This window comes from Sciurus vulgaris (genome assembly GCF_902686455.1).
Source record: "Sciurus vulgaris genome assembly, chromosome: 16".
In the NCBI taxonomy this organism is placed as follows: Eukaryota; Metazoa; Chordata; class Mammalia; order Rodentia; family Sciuridae; genus Sciurus; species Sciurus vulgaris.
Window position 1 is genome coordinate 45654882 of NC_136477.1, and position 21402 is coordinate 45676283.

Here is a 21402-nt window from a genome sequence, read left to right on the forward strand (position 1 = left end):
TAACCTTACTAAAGCATTGCTTTTCCCCCATCACCCTCCTCTTTAGGGACCTTCGGTGGTCCCACTTTGTCCATAGATAGAAATTGGTAATCTCCACCTTTGTATTTTAAGGTTCTCACATAAATCTATCCTAATGTACTTCTTTTATGGTTTGGATCTGGAATGTATCCCAAAGGCTCATATTTTGAAGGCTTGGTCCCAATGTAGCAGTGTCTAGAGATGGGGCTTTTGGGAAGAGATGGGATCATGAGGGCTGTGACTTCATCAGTGGATTAATTTATTGATTGGTTCAGAGCTAATGTTATTGTAGAGGGTTGATGGGAATTTTAGGAGTTGGGTCCTAGTTGGAGGGGGCAGGTTACTGCTAGCATGTCCTGAAAGGATATATCTTAACTCTGCCCCTCCCTACCCTGATTCCTGGTTGCCATGAGGTGAACAACTCTACTTTACTATTCCCTGTCTGCAGTGATGCTCCACTTCTCCACAGGCTGGGAAACATTGACCTGAAGGTTCATAGATTGAAACCTATGAAACCATGAGCCAAAATAAATCTTTTCTCCTTTGTTTTTCTTTGGTTTTGTCATAGTGATGAAAAACTGATTAACACAACTGCTTAGACTTTTCTTTAGTAAAAAGCTAACAAACAAAACCAAAAATTGTTCTTATTTTTGTCAGGATGGTCCCAAGATACTGAGAGCATGTCTGTATTCTACATCCTTCCTTATTTCACCATATTTTACATCTTTCCTGGGTAAGGACTTTTGGGCCATTTGCTACCAGTTAAAATTTCCAGGCTAGGGATTAGGCCAATGGCTGCCAAGCACAGGCTGACAAGTAGACCAGTGACTGACTAGGATTGCAGACTGACAGCTGGGGGTGCTGTCATTCTCCCCTTGCCTTCTGGCAGGCGTGTCCTGTACCCCACAGCCCAGGAAGGAGCGTGTACTGTTTGTAGGCAGCCCAAGGCAAGAGTCAAACTGCAGGGCAAACCCGGCGCCCACCTGCTGCCTGCCCTGGCAAGCCGCGTAGCGGCGGGTTCATACACAGCGCTGTGCCGGCGGACTTGCCTCGTTGCATCCGCCTGTGGGGCAGTCCACTGAGTATTATATTGTGTACCACTGTGATTTTTATCCTCTTTTGAATACCAGTTTTCTTATGTTGCTAGTCACAAGACACTTTGTTTAGTGTTTTCCACTTCACTTATTTTTATTTTTACTTGAGTTGAGGTCCTGCATTGCTAAGTAGATTTTAAGTGACAAGAGGAGGTACCATGTTGTATTCCTTTGCATCTATTTCAGGCTAAGTAAAGTTCATTACAAATGCTAACTCACTTTTTCCATAAATACTGATTTCTCTCACTCAGGCAGCATTGATAAAGACCTAAGAGAGCTAGGACTCTCCTTTCATGGACTTTATATTCTAGAAGGGTAAGATAGAGGTTCTATAGTTACTTTGTGTTAGGGCGGTCCAAGGGGGCTGGATGGGGGCAGGACATTGGGTGGCCTTTTCCGGCCAAGAAACAACCAGTCAGTGCTAACAGATAAGCCCTAATGGCGCCTCGCAACCCCCTGACGATCTGTGGATTCCTTAGCCAATCTCAAAAGGACAGGAGGTCCTCACGCTTCCCCTGCCTACCTTGGACTATAAAAGGTGCCACCCAGCTGGGGTGTGCATGACTTCTCCTGCCCTCACTATGGGCCAGGGAACCTGGTCTGGTCTCACACTTGGACTTACCTGTTTAGTTATAGTTGAGGAACATGATTTGTTACTTTTTTGATGAGCAAAATCCAGGAAATTACTTAAGTTTTTTTCTTGTGCTGTCATAGTAATGTATAATTTTTCTTATTTTAAAAATGAATTTCAACAGGATAAATTAGTCTTAAAATTGCAGTTTTTCAGTGGTCAAAAATTCTCTTAAATATATATAATACTGATATGTTCTATGCCTGGATAAATTTAATGGGCAAAATAATGAAATGATTAGTGTATTCTTCACATTTAAACAGTTGTAGTAAATGAATATTATTTATGATATATAAATCTATGTGAAATAACTAAAAGATGAAAATATTTTGAAAGGAAGATCTCCTGAACTCAAATGATCAGCACTTCTTCATTAATATACTAAAACTCTTTCATAGGAGAAATCAGATTATATTAAAATAAATACATGGGCTGGAGTTGCGGCTCAGTGGTAGAGTGGTAGTGTGGCTTGCCTGGTATGTGCGAGGCCCTGAGTTCATCCTCAGCTCCAAATATAAACAAACAAACAAACAAAACAAAAGATCCATTGACAACTAAAACTTTTAAAAAAAGTGAATACATTATTAGACATTATTATTTTAGATTAATGTTTCTTTTAGTGGCTTCAACAACATCACATAATTTCATGGGTATAGTGTTTTGAAGTTGTAAGAACCACAGAAAGTTAATGTTGAAAGAAGGGCAAAGTATGCAGTGAAACTAAAAATCATTGTATTTGCAAATGTAAAATCATAATTTACATAAATGTTACAGTTAGGAACATTATGAATGTAAATATGCCTTCTCTATTCTCATTCCTGTAATGCCATTCTTTGTCCAGTGGGAGATGAAGAGTGATGTTGAGACTGCTGTTTAACCTATTATAACAGCTTTAAAAAAATTAAATAGCATTGATGTAAATCTGAGAGGGGAAAAGAGTATTTATCTCCGTTAAATGACATGAAAAGCTATGGTAAGAATAACAGGCTGGTGGGTGTGCATTAAGGAGTGAAATCCCTAAATTCACATGCTAATTATAAGCACAAGGACAATTGCCTCCCACATACTTAACTGTTGTATATTTTCTTTAGTCAGAGTGTAATTTAGAGTTCTTGTTGTTCGAAATGTGGCTTTTAGTTTTTCATTTCCTGTTAGCAGATATATTAAAAAAAATACAACATATCTGCTTGACCATGATTTTGATGCATATAGGTGAAATATTAAACCAAATGCTACTTAGATAAATTTGCATGATTGTTCTTAGATTATTGTTATTGTGTACCTTACCTGCTTCCTTCTATTAATAAAATGAATGTTTAGTGGTGAAACTAAAATCATTTCAACATATTTGAGCCCATTTAACTTGCTGTGGTGTAGCAAGGACTTTAAAGCTTAGATTGTGGAAAGATGTATTGATAGTAGTATTAAGAGTGTATTTGTGGGCTGGGGGTGTGGCTCAGTGGCAGATCGCTTGCCTGGCACGTGCGAGGCACTGGGTTTGAGCCTTAGCACCACATAAAAATGAAACAAAGGCATGCCTTCTATTTACAACTACAAAAAAAAAAAAAAGTATGTTTGTTTAGATTATTACAGTTTTAAAACTACTTTTGGTCATGGTCACTGTCATCTTGTCAAAATTCTATATTATATGTTTATTTTACTTTGACAATTTTAAATATTTGAGAAAAATTGTGCAGTTTATATAGTGTCTTTTGTAGTATGTTCTTTGAGTGTTAAAAGGTATGTAGTATATAGCCTGTACTTAGAAGGTAGTTGACTTTTAAGTTGTATAGTAATGGGAAAAGCGTAATAGTCCTGAATTATTTTTGAAACTTTGTTTTTAGAAATTAAAATACAAAAAACCCATCCTTTTGTAATCTTGCTATTTTAAAATTCTTAGGTATGCTTTTTTATTTAGCTTTTAGTAACTTGTAATTTAAGATCACAGTTATTAGGTGTATTTCTGCATTTTATATATCGCTCCCAGATGCTACAGTATTAGTTTTTATCACTGCATATTTTATGAAATGTCAGCCTTCTGTTGGCTGTTCACACAGCATTGTTAGTGATCAAAGACACAACATAAAGGAGAGAATCTAAACAGTTGGCTTATCTTTGTCCTTCATTGTGACAAAATTACTATAGCATTACTTTATTATGAAAAGTCGATTTTATTGCCATCATATGCATGCAAAAAAGTGCCTTTTTTAGTGAAATAAAATATTAAAATGTTTAATGCATGAAACCCAGTTAATAAGAAATAATTTCTAATTTTACAAAGTTTTCATTGGTGAGGAATGAGGGTGAATCATGTGCAGTATTGTAATACAGAGCTGTGCCTAGAAGAAGCCACATAGTGTTTGACATCACAAGAAGTTAGTTCAAACTCTTAATTTTATTACACAAATGCATACTATAAAAGTAGTTATTAGTTTTAGTGTATGCATTGTTCAGTTGTATGTGATCTAATTTATTAGTTTTTTTCTTGAATTGGCCTACTTTTGTAGTTCAAAACTTCATTGACTTAAAGATCTGTTTTCATTTCAGTGATTGCAATATCAAGATAAAAGTATAGAATGGGAGAAATTTTTCAAAGCCTGAAAAGAAATCTGTAAGAAGAAAAATCTTGAATGATTTTAATCAGCTGTTGTGTATGCCCAACACAGCAGTTGGTTCAATCAATTTTATGTTTTGGTATGGTTTTATTAAAATGAGCTGCTGCTTTCAGTAAATCATTGAGAAAGATGCTGGCTTTATACATGTCCTTTTGGCTGGGGGCAGGGTTTACAATTGCAGCCTTCTAAGTTTGTGAAATTGGAGACAACTCCTGAGTGTCATGAAAGACTGTTGCTGTGTTGTCAGTGTGGGCATTTGGAAATAGAAGTAGAATGAAGATTTAGAGAGAAATCTGATTCATATAAATGTACTTTTATCTATCTGTACGAAACTGTCTTTACTAATTAAAAAAAAAGTCTCAACAGATAATAGTGATTTAAGTGCCTTTAATTTCTTACAGTTTTATATTTGTACAAATGAGTGAAAATTAATTTTTTGACTGAAGAATTAGATCTTTGGAAGCAGTTTGAAAGATAGTTTCTGGATGAGTTAGAGACCTCAACTTTTTGTCGAGATGTGTGCTATGCCTTCACTATCTAAAGTATGATCTGTAGATCAACATTATTGGTGTGGATCAACATTATTGGTGTTAACTGAGAGCTTTGGAGAACTGCAGAATCTTGGGCCCAACCCATCATCTAACTGTATTAGAATCTTTTTATAAAAATTCCCAGGTAATTTATACAACCATAAAAAGTTGAGAAGTACTGCCATATGCTTCTCAGTTGGACCTCTCACTTGCTTTTTGTGTTTATGTATTTTAATTGTGCCATGCTGATATTGGATTTGGTCTGTTATAGTTCAGATATTACAACAGGCACTGGAAATCCCCATCAGAACTTTAGTGGCACCCAGGAGTAGACAGATATTTAATCTAGAATTCATAGGCATTTTATGTTTAAGCAATTGCAATTATAATTCAGAGTAGGTACTGATTCTTTGTGGACAGCTTCGTGTTACCCTGCTACTGTTAAGCAGGTGGTGGTCTGTTTTTTTTTTTTTTTTTTCTTCCTGCCAACACTAGTGTAGTAAGCATTTCTTTATCTATAGTGTGTTCTATGGTGTATTGTCCCTTGAAGATGCTCTGAAAAGCACCCCATGATCAAATAGGCTTGTAAAGTATCGAATCCTTGGCTCTCCTGAGGGGGAATCACATTATACATTGACATATTAAAAGACCTGAAAATCTGGTGTATCATAATTCAATATTTTCCAAATTTACTTTACTTAAGGATCCTTAAAAGAATAAAACAAAACAAACTTTATTATCTTGTTTCTTTAGCATGAACACAAACTGGCTTTTTAGATTTATTTTTCTTAATCAAATTAAGGGATGGGAACAACTTTTGAAATTGTCACATGAAACATACTTACTGTTAGGTGCAAAAGGTACCAGTACATTCCTTGAAAAAATAAAGTCACCAAATAAATAAGCTAACATTATATCTCACAGCCGAAGAAAAGGAAGAAATCAACACTAAAAACAGTAGGGACATGAAATAATTAAAATCGCGCTTCAATCAATGAAATTGAAATAAAAAAAATAGAAAAAAGTTGGTTCTTTGAAAAAATGATAAACCCTTAGTCAAGCTAATGAAAGAGGGAAAAATTTTCGATTACTAAAATCTGTGATGAAAAAGGAAATACCACCACAGACAGTATTGAAATAGAGGATAATCAGAAATTACTTTGAAAATTTATATTTCAATAACATAGGAAATCTCGAAGACATCAGCAAATTTCTTCAGACATACGACTTACCCAGATTGAATCAGGAGGACATAGAAAATTTAAACAAGTCAATTTCAAGTGATGAAATTGAAGACACCATCAAAAGCCTACCAACAAAGCAAAGCTCAGGACCAGATGGATTTTCAGCTGAGTTCTACCAGACCTTCAGTGAAGAACTAACACCAAACTTCTCAAATTATTCCATGAAATACACAAGGAGGGAATCTTTCCAATCTCTTTCTAATGAAACTAGTATTGCCCTGATACCAAAACCAGACAAAACATCATACTAATATTCCTAATGAATATTAGATAAGCATAGATGCAAAAATTCTTAATAAAATCCTGACAAATGGCATACAAAAACGTATTAAAGAGATGTTGCACCATAATCAAGTGGGGTTCATCCCAGAAATGCAAGGTTGGTTCAACATACAGAAATCAGTAAACATAATTCATCACATCAATAGATGTAAAGACAGAATCACATAATTATCTCAATAGATGAAGAAAAAGCATTTGACGAAATATAGCAACCCTTCATGTTCAAAACAATAGAAAAACTGGGAATAGTAGGAACATACCTCAACATTGTAAACGCTATATATATTAAACTGGAGGCCAGCATCATTGTAAATGAAGAAAAACTGAAAGCATTCTCTCTAAAAACTGGAACAAGACTTGAATGCCCTCTTTCATCACTTCTATTCAACATAATTGTCAAAACTCTAGCCAGAGTAATTAGGCAAAAGAAAGAGATACGAATAGGAAAAGAAGAGCTCAAACTATTCCTATTTGCTGACAATATGATTCTATATTTAGAAAACCCAAAAAATTCCACCAGAAAACTTATGGAACTCGAATTCAGCAAAGTAGCATGATATAAAATTAACACCCATAAATCATTTGCATTCACCTAATTTTGTGAATCAACTGAAAGATAAATTAGGAAAACTATCTCATTCTCAATAGGCTCACAATTTTTGGTGGGGACTCAATCTAACAGAAGAGGTGAAAGACCTCTACAGTGAAAACCACAGAGCACTAAAATTCCAGAAGATCTTAGAAGATGGAACTAATTCCCATTTTCTTGGATAGGCACAATTAATATTGTCCAAATGGCCATACTACCAGAAGCATTATACAGATTTAATGCAATTCCTGTTAAAATTCCAATGACATTCTTCATAGAAATAGAAAAAGCATTCATGAAATTCATTTGAAAAAATAAGAGGCCCAGAATAGCCAAAGCAGTTTTTAGCAAGAAAAGTAAAACAGGAGGCATCACAGTCTCAGGTCTTAAATTATACTATAGAGCTATAGTAACAAAAATGATACCAAAACAGACAGGAAGACCAATGGAACACAGAGACAAATCCAATTATCTGATACTGGACAAAAGCACCATAAACATACCTTGGAGAAAAGATAGCCTCTTCAACAAATGGTGGTGGGAAAACTGGAAAGCCATAGCAGAATGAAATTAAACGCCTATTTCTCATCCTACACAAAACTCAAAGTAGATCAAGGACCCAGACATTAAATCAGAAGCACAATGCCTACTAGAAGAAAATGTAAGTACAATTTTCCATTATTTTGGCTCAGGGACTGAGTTCCTCAACAAGACTCCAAAAGCACAAGAAGTAAAATCAAGAATCAACAAATGGGATGGGGTGAAACTACAAAGCTTCTTCACACTGAAGAAAATAATCTAGAATTGGAAGAGAAAGCCTACAGAATGGGAGAAAATCTTTTTTACCTGCACCTTAGAGCATTAATCTCTGGGATATATAAAGAACTAAAAAAACTTGACACACACACACACAAAACCCAATCAATAAATGGGCAAAGGAATTGATCAGGCATTTCACAGAAGAAGAAATACAAATACATGAAAACATGTTCAACATCACTAGCAATTAGAGAAATGCAAACTAAAACTACCCTGATTCAGTCTCACTCCAGTCATGATGGTGATTTTCAAGAATGCAAGTAATGATAGATGTTGGTGGGGATGTGGGGGAAAAGGTACACTCACACATTGCTGGTGGGACTGCAAATTGGTGCAACCACTCTGGAAAGCAGTGTGGAGATTCCTCAGAAAACTTGGAATGGAACCATGATTCGACCCAGCTATCCCACTCCTCGGTCTATAACCAAAAGCCTTAAAATCAACACACTACAGCGATGCAGCCACATTAGTGTTTATAGCAGCTCAGTTCACAATAGCTAAGCTATGGAGTCAACCTAGGTGCCCTTCAACAGATGAATGGATAAAGAATATGTGGTATATATACACAATGGAGACAGGGCGCCAGGGACTCCCCCAAGCAGCCCAGCCCCCTCCAGTGGGAAGCGCCTCTCTAGGCTAGCTTCCTGGGGCAGACCGTCCAGTGAGAGCCTCTTGACACAGAGCCAGCCACAAGTCCCCAAGCCAGTGGAGATATTCGACACGCAAGCGGCTTCTGGGACCAGGGCTGGGCAGCCAGAGACCTCTCCAGGCAGCATTGTCCCCCTTCAGCTGCAGGCTTTTTCCACGGGGCGATCGAAGATGGCGGACTAGAGGGTGACTGCATCTCCAGTCGCCCCAGAACTCGGGATTCAAGAAGGGGAGGCATTAAGAGACTGGGACTAAGATAGAACCACGGGGTGAGTCTCCCCTACCCAGCGAAGCTCACCTGGGCGGCAGGCCCGGATTCGAGTGGCTTATTAGAGTGGGACAGGGCAGATAGCGTCTCCCCCAGGCAGCTCGGTGCAGTCTGGCGGTGGGCTCCGCCCACAGGGACAGATCCTCCAGCCTCTCGGAACAGGCCCCCCAGTGAGAGCCCTTCTGCACAGAAGAAGCGCGGCCAGCTCCGGCCCGCCCCGGCTAGCTCCAGCCCGCCTGCAGATTGCTTCAGTGACCAGCACAGGGCGCCAGGGACTTCCCCAAGCAGCCCAGCCCCCCTCCAGCGGGAAGCGCCTCTCTAGGCTAGCTTCTCGGGGCAAATCACCCAGTGAGAGCCTGTCTACACAGAGCCAGCCACAAGTCCCCAAGCCAGTGGAGACCTCCAACCTACAAGCAGCCTCGAACCAGGGCTGTGCAACAAGAGACATCTCCAGGTCTCTCTCCCTGGAACCAGTAGCGGGCTAGGGGCAGCGTTCTTCGGAAGCACTGCATTATCAAATTAATCCAAGACTACTGGCTACTGAAGGCTGGTAGGTGATACACTGGAAATCTACAGGGTCACTATAAGCCAATAGAGGAAATCTACAATATCACAGAGTCCCATTGACGTCTGAACAATATGAGAAAACAAGGGAAGAAAACGTCCGAAACACACCTCGATACTATATCAATAAAACTCAATGACAGCACAGCAGAAGAAATGTCCGAAAGGGAGTTCAGAATGTACATAATTAATACAATCAGGGAAGCAAATGAGGAGATGAAAGAACAAATGCAGGCATTAAATGAACGCACTAATCAACAGTTAAAAGAGCAAATAACAGAAGCAAAAGAGCATTTCAATAAAGAGTTAGAGATACTGAAAAAAAAACCAAACGGAAATCCTTGAAATGAAGGAAACAATAAACCAAGTTAAAAACGCCATAGAAAACATAAACAATAGGATAGATCACCTGAAAGACAGAACTTCAGATATTGAAGACAAAATGTGTAATCTTGAAAACAAGGTTGACCAAACAGAGAAGATGGTAAGAAATCATGAACAGAATCTACAAGAATTATGGGATATCATGAAGAGGCCAAATTTAAGAATAATTGGGATTGAGGAAGGCTTAGAGAAACAAACCAAAGGAATGAACAATCTATTCAATGAAATAATATCAGAAAATTTCCCAAATCTCACGAATGAAATGGAAAACCAAGTACAAGAGGCTTGTAGGACTCCAAATATGCAAAATTACAACAGACCTACACCAAGGCACATTATTATGAAAATACCTAACATTCAAAATAAAGACAGAATTTTAAAGGCCGCGAGAGAAAAGAATCAGATTACATTCAGGGGGAAACCAATAAGAATATCAGCAGATTTTTCAGTCCAGTCCCTAAAAGCTAGAAGGGCCTGGAACAACATTTACCAAGCCCTGAAAGAAAATGGATGCCAACCAAGAATTTTATACCCAGCAAAACTTACTTTCAGATTTGACGATGAGATAAAATCCTTCCACGATAAACAAAAGCTAAAGGAATTTACTAAAAGAAAGCTGGCATTACAGAACATTCTCAGCAAAATATTCCATGAGGAAGAGATGAAAAACAACGATGTAAATCAGCAACGGGAGGAACTACCCTAAAGGAATAGCCAAATAAAGGAGAAACCAAATCATGTCAAAAAACAAAAATGAGTCCAATGACTAGGAATACAAATCATATCACAATAATAACTGTGAATGTTAATGGCCTGAACTCATCAATCAAAAGACATAGACTGGCAGATTGGATTAAAAAGAAAAATCCAACAATATGCTGCCTGCAAGAGACCTATCTCATAGAAAGAGATACCCATAGACTAAAGGTGAAAGGATGGGAAAAAACATACCATGCACACGGATACAGCAAAAAAGCTGGAGTATCCATCCTCATTGCAGATAATGTGGACTTTAAGCCAAAACTAGTCAGACGGGATAAAGAAGGACATTACATACTCCTTAAGGGAAGCATAAATCAGCAAGACATAACAATCATAAATATCTATGCCCCGAACATTGGCTCATCCATGTACGTCAAACAAATCCTTCTCAATTCCAGAAATCAAATAGACCACAACACAATAATACTACGCGATTTTAACACACCTCTCTCACCGCTGGATAGATCGTCCAAACAAAAATTGAATCAAGAAACCATAGATCTCAATAACACAATCAACAATTTGGACTTAACCGACTTATATAGAATATACCATCCAACAAAGAACGAATACACTTTCTTCTCAGCAGCACATGGATCCTTCTCTAAAATAGACCATGTCTTATGCCACAAAGCTACTGTTAGCAAATACAAGAAGATAGAGATACTACCTTGTACTCTATCAGATCATAATGGACTGAAATTAGAAATAAATGACAGAATAAAAACCAGAAACTTCTCCAATACTTGGAGATTAAATAATACACTATTATACGATGAATGGATAACAGAAGACATCAGGAGGGAAGTTAAAAAATTCTTAGAAGTAAATGAGAACAAAGACACATCATATCAAAATCTCTGGGACACTATGAAAGCAGTACTGAGAGGAAGATTTATTTCATGGGGCGCATTCAACAAAAGAAGTAGAAATCAACAAATAAACGACTTAACACTACAGCTCAAAGCCCTAGAAAAAGAAGAGCAGACCAACACCAGAAGTAGTAGAAGACAGGAAATAGTTAAAATCAGAGGTGAAATCAACGAAATTGAAACAAAAGAAACAATCGAAAAAATTAACAAAATAAATAGTTGGTTCTTTGAAAAAATAAACAAAATTGATAAACCCTTAGCCACGCTAACAAAGAGAAAAAGGGAGAAAACTCAAATTACTAAAATTCAGAATGAACAAGGAAATATCACAACAGACACGAGTGAAATACAAAACATAATTAGAAGCTATTTTGAAAATCTATACTCCAACAAAACAGAAAACCTCGAAGACATCAAAAAGTTTCTAGAGACATATGAATTACATAAACTGAACGAGGAAGACATACACAACTTAAATAAATCAATTTCAAGCAATGAAATAGAAGAGGTCATCAAAAGCCTACCATCAAAGAAAAGTCCGGGACCAGATGGGTTCTCAGCCGAGTTCTACAAAACCTTTAAAGAAGAGCACATTCCAATACTTCTCAAAGTATTCCATAAAATAGAAGAGGAGGGAACCCTCCCCAAACTCATTCTATGAAGCCAACATCACCCTGATACCTAAACCAGACAGAGATACATCGAGGAAAGAAAATTTCAGACCAATATCCTTAATGAACATCGATGCAAAAATTCTCAACAAAATTTTAGCAAATCGCATACAAAAATATATTAAACAGATAGTGCACCACGATCAAGTGGGTTTTATCCCAGGGATGCAAGGTTGGTTCAACATCCGGAAATCAATAAATGTCATTCACCATATCAACAGACTAAAAGTTAAGAATCACATGATTATTTCAATAGATGCAGAAAAAGCATTCGATAAAATACAGCATCCCTTCATGCTCAAAACACTAGAAAAATTTGGGGTAGTGGGATCATTCCTTAACATTGTGAAGGCCATCTATGATAAGCCCATGGCCAATATCATTCTAAATGGTGAAAAACTGAAAGCATTCCCCCTAAAAACTGGAACAAGGCAGGGATGCCCTCTTTCACCACTTCTATTCAACATTGTTCTTGAGACCCTAGCCAGAGCAATTAGACAAACCAAAGAAATTAAAGGGATACGAATTGGAAAAGAGGAACTCAAACTATCCCTGTTCGCTGACGACATGATTATATATTTAGAGAAACCTGGAAATTCCACCAGAAAACTCTTAAAACTCATAAGTGAATTCAGTAAAGTAGCAGGTTACAAGATCAATGCTCATAAATCCAATGCATTTTTATACATAAGTGATGAATCTTCAGAAAGAGAAATTAGGAAAACTACCCCATTCACAATAGCCTGGAAAAAAATAAAATACTTGGGAATCAATCTCACAAAAGAGGTGAAAGACCTCTACAATGAGAACTACAGAACACTAAAGAAAGAAATTAAAGAAAACATTCAAAGATGGAAAGATCTCCCATGTTCATGGATAGGAAGAATTAATATTGTCAAAATGGCCATAGTACCAAAAGTGCTATACAGATTCAATGCAATTCCAATTAAAATCCCAATGATGTACCTTACAGAAATAGAGCAAGCAATTATGAAATTCATCTGGATGAATAAGAAACCCAGAATAGCTAAAGCAATCCTCAGTGGAAAGAGTGAAGCAGGGGGTATCACAATACCAGATCTTCAACTCTATTACAAAGCAATAGTAACAAAAACGGCATGGTATTGGTACCAAAATAGACAGGTAGATCAATGGTACAGAATAGAGGACACGGACACAAACCCAAATAAATACAATTTTCTCATACTAGACAAAGGGGCCAAAAATATGCAATGGAGAAAAGATAGCCTCTTCAGCAAATGGTGCTGGGAAAACTGGAAAACCATATGCAACAGAATGAAATTAAACCCTTATCTCTCACCCTGCACAAAACTCAACTCACAATGGATCAAGGACCTTGGAATCAGACCAGAGACCCTGCATCTTATAGAAAAAAAAGTAGGCCCAAACCTTCAACTTGTTGGCTTAGGAGCAGACTTCCTTAACAGGACTCCCATAGCACAAGAAATAAAAGCATGAATCAACCACTGGGATAGATTCAAACTAAAATGCTTTCTTTCAGCAAAGGAAATAATCAGTAATGTGAAGAGAGAGCCTACAGAGTGGGAGAATATCTTTGCCAATCATTCTTCAGATAGAGCGCTAATATCCCGAATCTATAAAGAACTCAAAAAACTCTCCACCAAGAATACAAATAATCCAATCAACAAATGGGCTAAGGAAATGAACAGACACTTCACAGTAGAAGATGTACAAGCAATCAACAGATATATGAAAAAATGTTCAACATCTCTAGTAGTAAGAGAAATGCAAATCAAAACTACCCTAAGATTTCATCTCACCTCTGTTAGAATGGCGATTATCAAGAACACAAGCAACAATAGGTGCTGGCGAGGATGTGGGGAAAAAGGTACACTCATACATTGCTGGTGGGGTTGCAAATTAGTGCAGCCACTTTGGAAAGCAGTATGGAGATTCAGAAAGCTTGGAATGGAACCACCATTTGACCCAGCTATCCCACTCCTTGGCCTATACCCAAAGGACTTAAAATCAGCATACTACAGAGATACAGCCACATCAGTGTTCATAGCTTTTCAATTCACCATAGCCAGATTGTGGGACCCACCTAAATGCCCTTCAGTTCATGAATGGATAAAGAAACTGTGGTATATATATACAATGGAATATTACTGTGCCATGAAGAATGATAAAATTATGGCATTTGCAGGCAAATGGATGAAATTGGAGAATATCATGCTAAGTGAGATAAGCGAATCTCAAAAAACTAAAGGACGAATGATCTCGCTGATAAGCGGATGAGGACATATAAGGGGGGGTATGAGGGGTTAGGGTTAGGGTTAGGTTTAGGGTTCGGGATAAGGAGGGTTGTAAGAATGAGGAAGAAAGGAATGTATAGAGGGAAAAGAGGCGTCGGAGGGGAGGGGGGAAGGGAAAAAATAAAATGAATCAAACAACATTGCCCTATGTAAATTTATGATTTTTAATTAAAATTAAAGATTAAAAATATACACAATGGAATATTACTCAGCCATTAAAAGCATTGACTTTATGACTTTTACTAGTAAAGTAATGGGTTTGGAGACTACCAGGCTAGATGAAATAAGGCAATCCCTAAAGAAACCACAGACCAAATGTTCTCTCTGATATGCACATGGTAACAAACGATAAGTGGGGTGGGGAGGGAAGAATAGAAGTTCTTGGATTAGAGAAAGGGGAATCAAGGGAAGGGAAGGCGCCATAGGAATAGGGAAGGCAGTAGAATGAACTGATCACTCCTTTGTTCATATGTGAATACACCACCTGTGAAACTCCACATTAAGTAAAATCACAAGAATGGGATCCTAATTAGAATGTTATACTCCATGTATGTATAACATGTCAAAATATACCCAACTGTCATGTATATCTAAAAAGAACAAATTAAAAAAGGAAACTTTGCATTCTGTTGTACAATTAAAAAAAAGGTAGTAATATTGCCTTTGTGTGCTTTAGGGATTAAACATGGAGGCATCATTGAGGTTAGAAAGTATAAAGTAAGGGACTATAGAGCACTTGCCTAGCACATGTGAGACACTGGGTTTGATTCTCAGCATTGCATATAAATAAATGAATAAAAGATCTATCAATATCTAAATAATAATAATAATAGAAGAAAGTATCTAAAATAAGTACATGTTGAAGTGTTCCTAGTCAGATGTGGTGGATAAATGAAGCAAGTGGGTTTGTTGTGTAAGGCCCCTAAAAAGGAAACCCCAACTCTGTCCCATGGATGGACGGCAACCCCAATCAACCGCAGGAGGCGTCACTTGATGCAAACCGCAAGAGGTGTTTATTCCAGCGCGCTGGGACCCAACTCGAGGAGTCGAGTCCCTAGCAGAAAATCTTGTAGGTTTATAAAGGCAGAAACCACACATCGGGAGGGGTCGCACATGAAAGGGAAAAGGGGGAGAAAGCTACCGGGAAATTTCAAAGGGGGTCTGGGTTTGCTGACAACATGTTTCACAATGTTTTACAACAGGCTGTAGATTCTGGTCAATAGTTTCTGGTAATCCTACTGTTTGAGCACTATCTGGCTATCAGGCTCAATTTACTCTTTTACTCTCTGTTCGGGGCTGTTTGTTGGAACAGCTTTAGGGGCTTTGTTCCCATTACTGGGAGGGTGAGCTTAGGGAGTTGAGATAAAACAGACAGCTTAAAAAAATGTCCATTCTTTCAGTTGCTACTTTTCTGCAGAGGAAGACCATGAGCAACAGAAAATGTTATAAATTTTAGTTGAATAAACATTTACTGAATATCTACTAGAGTAGGCTTTGTCATTGACCTTGGGCAAAAAATAGATGGTTCTGTCCTTCAATTGCTCATCGGGGTGAGTGTACAAATATATGAAAGCCAGAATCCAAAACATAGGCTTTTCCTTGGGTATTTGTTAAACATAAAGTTGCCAGAATACCACATTCTGGAGTGCTAGAGATTGGATACAGCTATAGAGATAAAAACCTCTCCTTAAAGAAACTAGAGGAAAGGGCATTTATGTCAGAGAATTTCAGAAGGAAAGATTGAGAAGACTAAATATCCTCAGAAATTTTATAACTGAAAAAGAAGACTCGTTCAAACAATAAAAATGCAGAGTACTGTATTATCATACTTAAAACCAGTGCTAGTCTCTAGAGTAAGACATATTGGGCTCACTTCCTGGTGACTTCATTTTGCCAGGCCTCATGTGTTCTTCAACTCTAACATGGGAATTATAGCATAGGGAAAATAGTAAATGGCTGGCTTAAAAAGAATCTTTTCATTAGAAGTAATTTTAAACTTATGAAAGAATTGTAAGAATAAGAATTACATAACCTTTACCCAAATCTGCCTATAGTTAACATTTTATTCTACTTTGTTATTTGGCATTAGCTTACTTGTCCTCACTCTCAATTTACCTGCACAGACACACACACACACACACACACACACACACTTTTCCTAAAACTTTTGAGCAGAGGTTGCATACATCATAGCCATTTATTCCTAAAAATACTTGTATGTATTTCCTAAGAATAAGGGTATTGTGTGATGAATCTTGTATCATGATCAAGAGTAATTTCAAGGAATGGGGTTATGACTCAGTGATGGAGAGTTTGCCTAGCACATGTGAGGCACTGGGTTCGATACTCAGCACCATATAAAAAATAAAGGCACTGTGTCCATCTACAACTAAAAAAAAAAAATTCATAAAAGTAAAGAGTAAATTTAGCATTGATAATAGTACTTACATTTTATCTGTCATCTATATTCCAGTTTTTTTTTTTCAAGTGATTCAATAATATTCATCAGAGCATTTACCCCTTCACTTATCCTGTCTAGAGTCTCAAATTGCATTTGTCATTTCTCTTTAGTCTTCGTTAATATTAGGTGTGGTTCTTACCCAACATTGACATTTTTGACTAACACAGCCCTCTGTTTTCTGATTATCTACCTACCTACTAGTCTTCATTTGCGATTGTTGTTTCCCCATGGTTAGATTGAAAGTTTATGATATTGCTGTGGAGATGTCCTAGCTGAAAACAAGGTACTTCTTTTCAGTTGCCCAGACCTACCTTTGTGTCTTTTAAGTGTTCTTTTCCTTTATGTAAGGTTTGAACTTTTTGTTTATTCCTAAGTATTTTACTTTCTCATTAATACTTTCAGACTTATCATTCGTTTTATGCTATAATTCATTATTATTTGTGATAGGAATATTACTGATTTTTGTATGTTCATTTTATATCCTCCCTTTTTTCTGCTTCTCGAATTTTATCACTGATTTCCTTGGATTTTTCAAGTATTCCATAAGCTCATCTGCATATAGTTTTGTTTCTTTCCTATTTTATTTTGCCAGTAATTTTCTTTCTTCTAATGATTTTATTTTTTAACAGTTCTTATTTTTAATGTTTCTAATGCATTCTCTAATCTAATTTCATCAAGGAATATGTCCAGAATAAGGCAACATTGGACATGATGGGCATTCTTTCCTTGTTTTTACACTTACCTGGGAATGCATAATGGTTTACTGAGAACTATCAATGAGAGAAGAGACAGAGGGAAACTGCTTGAGATATTACAGTTTTCTAAGTGCTTCATGGGCATTACAAGAATTGGCATACATAATCATCTGTATTAATCTTTTCCTTTTCAAAGGCAAATTTATTGAAGGAATTGTCTATATCCATTAATTTTTCTCCTTCATTTCCTCACTTCCCATTGTCATTCCTCAAACCACCGAATTGGTTTTTCAGTCAAAGCAAGCACCAATAAGGTCACCTTTGGAGACCTTAATGTTGCTGAATCTAATGAAATTTCATTATTTTATGTTCATTTTACTTTTGCTCTTAACAGCATTCAACATGGTAGACCATACCTTCTTTTAAGTGTGCTTTTCCAAAACCGTTAGTGTCCGCAGAATTGCATTTTTCTAGTTGTTCCTTCTCAGTCCTCTGTACTAGTTGTTGCTTCTTGCATTAGTATGTATCAGGCCTCTTCTTTTCAAATTGTTTTGTCTTTTCAAACTCTCTATTTCTAAGCAAACCTGTGGCAAAAATTACCATCCATATTATATTTTCTCTCGGTGATATCTCTAGTCCATAGTGTATTCTGAGGTCAAGACCTACGTGTTCACCTGCCTATCTGCTGTCGGTTTTCCCTTTGAAGTGTCTGAGTCACCTCACAAAATTAGTTCTAGCCCCTAGATTTAAGCAAATAGTATCATAATATGTCCCATTGTATAAGAAAATCTGAGGTTCTTGGTACCAGGGATTGAACCCAGAGGCTCTTAACCACTGAGCCACATTCCTAGTTCCTTTTCATTTTTTGAAATGGTGCCTAGCTGTGTTGCTGAGTCTGGCTTTGAACTTGCAATCCTCCTGTCTCAGCATCCCTAGTCACTGGGATTATAGGCATGCACTCAATTGAAATTCATTCTTGATTCTTATTTCACTTATTGCCTTATTTATTTCATTATCAAGACAACTCTGCATATATTTTCTCTTCATGTTCTCCAGCTTTCTCTAGTAAGAAAGAAAGTCAGGATAATCATCATAAGTAAAGCATAGAGATGGCTATATTTAGTAGAGACATGTGGGTAAACTTATAATCTTATAACCATATTGTCAAGGATATTTGTAAGAATGAGGGTGGTCATTGGGTGCTCAAAGGTAAGTAAGAAGGTCAAATTGATTTTATAGCACTTAGTAAGATAGAAAAAATGGGAAGAGCCTGCAGGTGAGAAACTAGTTAGGAAGGTAGCAGATACAGCAGCTTAGTTTTAAGATTAAATCCTTAGTGCTAGTTAGGATATGGTATTGGAGAATAATTAGAGACAAATTTGAGAGATACCACAGTGTTGTTCAGTAGAATATGGTAACAACTTGGATCTGAAGATAAAAGAGAATTAGTGAGTACTCTTAATAATATAATACTTCATGAGGTGACACAGGTAGAGTAGAAGGTGTTTGGGGAAATATAATGAGTTTTGTGTTTGATGTATTGGGTATAATGTGTTTGATACATATATATATATATATATAGAGAGAGAGAGAGAGAGAGAGAGAATAATGTGTTGGTTTGGGCAGTCTGGTGGAGATGTTTCGGGAATGATGAGAGATGGTGAATAGGTTTCTTCAGTGATGATATCAGAAGGCATATCAGAAATGTCACTGGGGACTGCATAGGTGGACAGTGCTCAGAACAGCACTGAGAAGTCCTTTGAACCAACATACAACTGACCGGTGAAGTCTTTTTGGGTATTATGTTTGTCAGCTATGATCTGGATCTTTGCATCCAGGTCAGAACTAGAGATATAAATTTGGGAAACTTTCACAATGGGAACTGATAGTTGAGGGTATATCATTGGAATGAGGCTGTTTAATAAAACAGCAGCAGCCAAGTAAAACCAGAATGGGGGTGGTTAACAAAGAAAGCAAGTACCCAAAGATAGATCTTGGAGAACCTGTGCATGTTAATATGGTGGCAGCTTCAGGAAGTGTCAGAAGCTGATAGGTTAATTGTTGGAAAGAGAAAGTATAGAAGCAAGGGGAAGAAAGAATTTTAGTAGGGACATCTGGTTTTTAGGGCTGCGATGCAATCAAGGAGCATGAACTTGAAGAGGAACATTGGCTACATTTGGACCAGTGAAAAAATAATTTCAATATTCTGAAGGGGCAAATGTCATAGAATATCTAAGTGGTTTGTACTCTTGTCAAAATAATGTTGAAGAGAAATGTCTCATACAGAAAGAAAGACTTTTTGACTATTTAAATAGACAAGTAATGCTAGTGTTTTGCTCGATTTTGAAAAAGTTTATGAAATGGAAATAAATGATCTTAAAAATCTGTCTTGGATTGCATACTGAATTAAAGATAGGAAATGAAAAATATGGTCAGTAGGTGCTTTTGACTATAAACATTAGGAATCCTCTGAAATCATATAGTAAAACATTCCTGATTTTTCAGATGATAACTCACATATAGGAAACAAAATATTGGTAAAACGTGGAAAGAAATCAGTGCAGAAATGTCACTGGGGACTGTATAGGTGGACAGAGAGCTGGCAAAGGACTCTGATTTTTGCCACAGGCAGAGTGATACTTTAAGTTGGGCTATGTGTCACTAAGAATAATGAACTGGGACCATTTTATTCTGATATCGGAATAAAATGGGATATACTGCAGATGTCATAGAGCGTACCTACAGATATCACCCCTCACCTGTCAGGATCTGGCCACAACAGCAACTCATAGCATGATTGAATTAGTCAATTTGGTAAAAGAAGAGAAAACAGTGAAAATGCAGCAGATATTCTGAGAATGGAGGGAGAAATGTTACTCTACTCTTATCAAACCTTAGTTTTTAATGCATTGGGTAGTTCTGGTTGTTGCCTTTCAGTAAAGACTTAACCCACTGAAGACGACACAGAATTACAAAGAGACAATCATGGATTAGTGAAAGTGAACATACGAAATAAAAATCAGAGACCTGGTTTTTAATATATATCCAGCAAACCTTCTGAGTTCTCTTATAAGATCTAATGAAATGTTCATAGATCCACTTGGATGTCCTAAATTGTTCTGTACTAAAAACAAAAAGTTTGCCCCTTGTTTCTTTCCTTTTTACTCAGTGTTTGTTTTCCTCTTCTGTCTTGATCTTTTAGGACAGTCTTGAGTATAGTGGGAATAATGGGCATCTGCATCTTATTCTTTTTTAAAGAATTTTTCTAATGTGTCACCATAATGTTTACTGTAGATTTTTGGAAAGGTAAATTTCGTTCATTTCATCACATTTCCAGTTAATTCTTGTTTTAGCTTTTAATATTGTGTGGAATTGAATGTTATCAAAATAATTTTTTGATCTGTTGAGATGATTGTATAGCTTGGCTCATAATGGCTCACCTGTTATGCAGTATTAACAGATAACCTTCAGTAAATTTTATAAACAGAGAATATTGTTAGCCTGTTTGCTGAGACTAATCATTTTTTTCCTTGATTACTGTAGGTCTTGTCTGGAACTTATAGGCTATGAGAGAACTGTTGGTATCAATGTGAGCAGAAATCAAGCTGAATAGGGGGTTTGGGAGGGACCTGTCAAAAGTGGCAGATGTACTCCGGTTTTTTGTTTTCCCCTTTAAACTTACCTTGGTTTCTCTTCCTTTATAATCTCTGATAACCGTAGGTTTCAAATACAAAAACAAATCATATTTATAGTTATAGTTGTATCAAGTTAGAAAGATTGCTAATGGGAATTCACATAATGTAGAGTTGGAAGTTAAGACTGAAGATAGAGTATAAGCCACTGCAGGTCATTATGCAAAGCTTTAAAATGAATTTAATTTTATTCCATTTTTATTCAGCACCATATATGGAAATTAAAATTTTTTTTGGTAGTGCACACTAGTTATTGAGAAAATATT

At 36.8% G+C, this 21402-nt stretch overlaps 1 protein-coding gene and 1 long non-coding RNA gene across 11 annotated transcripts in view; both read left to right on the forward strand.

The window, feature by feature from the left end:
- TBC1D5 (TBC1 domain family member 5) overlaps positions 1 to 21402 on the forward strand; it is a 578936-nt gene that overhangs the window by 102371 nt on the left and 455163 nt on the right. The gene's annotated exons all lie outside the window — the stretch shown is intronic.
- Positions 1723 to 17241, forward strand: LOC306646788. The gene is made up of 3 exons (XR_013759972.1): positions 1723 to 8374; positions 14469 to 15199; positions 15689 to 17241. It is a non-coding gene; the product is annotated as an uncharacterized lncRNA (long non-coding RNA).